The 3,814-nt window shown below is 47.9% G+C and overlaps 1 pseudogene; it reads left to right on the forward strand.

Moving 5' to 3' along the window:
* The first annotated feature begins 428 nt into the window (after nt 1-428).
* Nucleotides 429-1,418, forward strand: LOC101652155 (annotated as a pseudogene).
* Nucleotides 1,419-3,814: the final 2,396 nt, after the last annotated feature.

Genomic DNA, 3,814 nt, shown 5'->3' on the forward strand with positions numbered 1-3,814 from the left:
GATGAATTGCGTAATCTCCTGTGGGCTCACGTTTCTCACCTGTAATATGGCGCTAATAAGCCAAACTCACTGACATTGAGTCCACTCCTATTCACAGTGACCCCATAGGACACAGTAGCACTGCCCCTGTGGGCTTCTGAGTTTGCAAACCTTTATGAGAGCAGAAAGCCTCATCTTTGTCTTGAGGAGTGGCTGATGGGTTTGAACCACTGACCGTTTAGTTAACAGCCCCATGTGTAACCCATCATGCCACCAGGGCTCCTTAGGATACTAATAATAATAGTATACAATTTCACCGGGGGGCTGATAAAAATTAAAAGTAATGATGCATGCAAAATGCTCTTCAGGCTCTCTGCTCCTCCTCGTGTGACAGGCAGCCGCCTCTTCCTGTTCTCATGCCGCCGCAGCAGCAGCCCAGAGACCCAGTGATGAAGGTTGGAGTAAACGAATTTGGCCGAATTGGGCATCTAGTCACCAAGGCTACTTTCAACTCTGGTAAGGTGGACATCATTGCCATCAATGACCCCTTCATTGACCTACATGGTCTACGTGTTCCAGTGTGACCACCCACGGCAGGTTCAATAGCACCGTCAAGGCTGAGAATGGGAGCTTATCATCAATGGGAAGGCCATCTCCATCTTCCAGGAGCGAGATCCCGCCAACATCAAGTGGGGTGAGGCCAGTGCTGATAATGTCGTGGAGTCCACTGGTGTCTTCACCACCATAGAGAAGGCTGGGGCTCACTTGAAGGGCGGTGCCAAAAGGGAGATCATCTCTGCCCCTTCTGCTGATGCCCCCATGTTTGTGATGGGCGTGAACCACGAGAAGTATGACAACCCCCTCAAGATTGTCAGCAACGCCTCCTGCACCACCAAGTGCTGGGGCCCCCTGGCCAAGGTCATCCGTGACAACTTTGGCATCGTGGAGGGACTCATGACCACAATCTGCGTCATCACTGCCACCCAGAAGACTGTGGATGGCCCCTCTGGGAAACTCTTGTTCGGCTGCAATGGAACTGCCCAGAACATCATCCCGCATCTACTGGCGCTGCCAAAGCTGTGGGCAAGTTTATCCAGGAACTGAATGGGAAACTAACTGGCATGGCCTTCCGTGTCCCCACCCCCAATGTGTCCATCGTGGATCTCACCTGCCGTCTGGAGAGAGCTGCCATGTATGACGACATCGAGAAGGTGGTGAAGCAGGTGGCCGATGGGCCCTTAAAGGGCATCCTGGGCTGCACTGAGGACCAGGTTGTCTCCTGTGACTTCAAGAGTGATGCCCACTCTTCCACCTTTGATGCTGGGGCTGGCATTGCTCTCCACGACCACTTTGTCAAGCTCAGTTCCTGGTATGACAACGAATTTGGCTATAGCAACAGAGTGGTTGACCTCATGGTCCACATGGCCTTCAAGGAGTAAGAGCCCCCCTGGACCACCAGCCCCAGCAATGGCACTAGAGGAAGAGAGGCCCTCAGCTGCTGGGGAGACTGCCCGAACTCGATCCCGCAACACCCTGAGAATATCCCATCATCTCGAATTCCCATCCAGATCCGCTGAAGGAAGGGGAGGGGCTTAGAGATCCCAACTTTGTCATGTACCATCAATCACGTGCACTGTACCCTGCCCCCCCTCCCACACCCAAATGCTCTACATGGAACCAGAACATAGCAAGAATATGTTATTTTATGTTAGAATAAATATTACTTATCCTTATTATTATATTCTAGGTTTATAAAAATCAATTTGTTTGAAAGATTTTTCAAATCTTGACTACGGAGGCAATCCAGACTTGTAAACAGAGAGCTGCTTTACAACTTTTCCACATTAGAAGCTATAATAATCATCAGCTATTTCCAAAGCCCTTTATAACCATTTTCTTCCTAGGTGGCCATTAAAACCCGGTTCCATTTCTTCAGTGCAGGTTATTGGGGTGCTGAAAATAGGCAGCCAAGTATGTAGTTGAATTGCAGGAGAGCTACATTAGAGTGGGGAGTCCACACACAGCTACTCAAGAGTTTTCTTTGAATTTTCTTTCAAAAAGAAGGAAGAAGGAAAGAAAGAAGAATGCAAATAGGAAACGGAGGGAGAGTGTGGCTTAAGCGATGGTGCACTAAGGGGATTGCAATGGGTGAGTTGAAACAAAATGGGCATGAATACTTGCATGCAAAACTGATGAGCTGCTTCGTAAACCTGTATCCCATTCACAATTCAAAGTTACACCCCCCCACCCCCCCACCCCCCACAAACATGCATTTGAATTCTGGTGCTTGCAAAGAATATTGAAAATACCATGGACTGCCAGAAGAACAAACCAATCTGTCTTGGGAGAAGTACCACCGAAATGCTTGTTAGAAGCAAGGATGCTGGGACTTCATCTCACATATTTTGGATATGCTATCATGAGAGACTAGCCCCTAGAAAAAGACATTATGCCTAAGCATTGCGCCTAAAGTAGAAGGGTGACAAAAAGAGGAAGACCCTTGGTGAGATGGACTGACAGTGGCTGTGACAGTGGGCTCAAACATGACAATGATTGAGAGGGTGGTGCAGGACTGGGCGGCGTCTGTTCTGTTGTACACTGGGGAGCGGTGAGTGAGAACTGACTGGATGGCCCCTAATATACGTTTATATGGCTTAATAGTTAAACCTGAGAAGACACACAACTAGCTTAGTTGCTATAAAAGTACTTTGAGAATCGTTTGGCCATTCTCACTATACAAAGGTGGAAGAGGTGCTAAATAAATGAAATTCACCGAGACAAAGCGGAGGACGCAGCCACTGTAAATGGACTTGTCATCTGCCTTCAGCTGACTCGAACTGCAGTACACTATGGACTCTATAGCTCCAGACAGACTTCCATCCTTCCTGACCCAACGGAGAGGCTGTGAGTCTAAAACATCCAAGAAGAGGGAAGAAGAAGAAGAAGAGTTTGGTTTGGTGATGGATACCGAGCCTGTTGATCTCTTTGACGCAGGAGACTTTGTATCCAGGGTCCTGATCTGGGAAGTCCTAAGCAGCTCATTCCTTTCCATTTCCTTCTGTGGTCGTTGTCTCCTGGATGGGAATGACTACTCAGCCACATGGCTCTGCGAATGCCATGGAAGTCGTCGAGCAGGAAAGAGGGCCGGGAAGGACACAGCTGCCCCTGCAGAGAGACAGCCCAGTGTGGGCAGGAGGCCAGACGTGCCAACAGTAAGCAAAGTCTGCTTCTTATCAGCACAGACAAGCTTGCACTGAGCTGAGCTATCAGGGAGAAGACTGTCCCCAGACCAACCAAGCCTTCAATAAATGGAGGGAAGAAGGAACTAGGAAGGGTTTTCCTTAGCTTTCAGACTGTGAACGGACACTGTATTCTGCAACAGAACTCTTGCGTAGGTAAGCCACACAGTAAGCAACTCCTATATATGGATATCTGAACGTGTAGAAGGCAGCATAGTGTGGTTCTGCATTGTCAGCTGCAGCAAAGAAAAATCTAGTCTGTCCATTTTTAATATAGAATTTAAATAAACAGCAAATAAGATCTCAGCATAAATACACTCCATGCAATATTTGGGATTTGCATATCTGAAATTCAAGTTTAACTGGGCATCCTTTATTTTACCTGGCAACCCTAAGTGTGGTTCAGCAGGCTCTGGAGCTGCAGTGTCTGAGATGGAATTCTGGACCTGCTGCTTACCCGCTGAGTAACCTTGGGAAAATTACTTAACCTCTCTGAGCCTTCACTTACCTACCTGCAAAACCATTAGCCTGGGTGGTGCATTGTACACTATCATCAGGCTTCCTATTTTGTCCCTTGATGCCTAATATTTATATCA

Source organism: Echinops telfairi, unplaced genomic scaffold (assembly GCF_000313985.2).
Source record: "Echinops telfairi isolate 266 unplaced genomic scaffold, ASM31398v2 ScPeMD7_443;HRSCAF=831, whole genome shotgun sequence".
In the NCBI taxonomy this organism is placed as follows: Eukaryota; Metazoa; Chordata; class Mammalia; order Afrosoricida; family Tenrecidae; genus Echinops; species Echinops telfairi.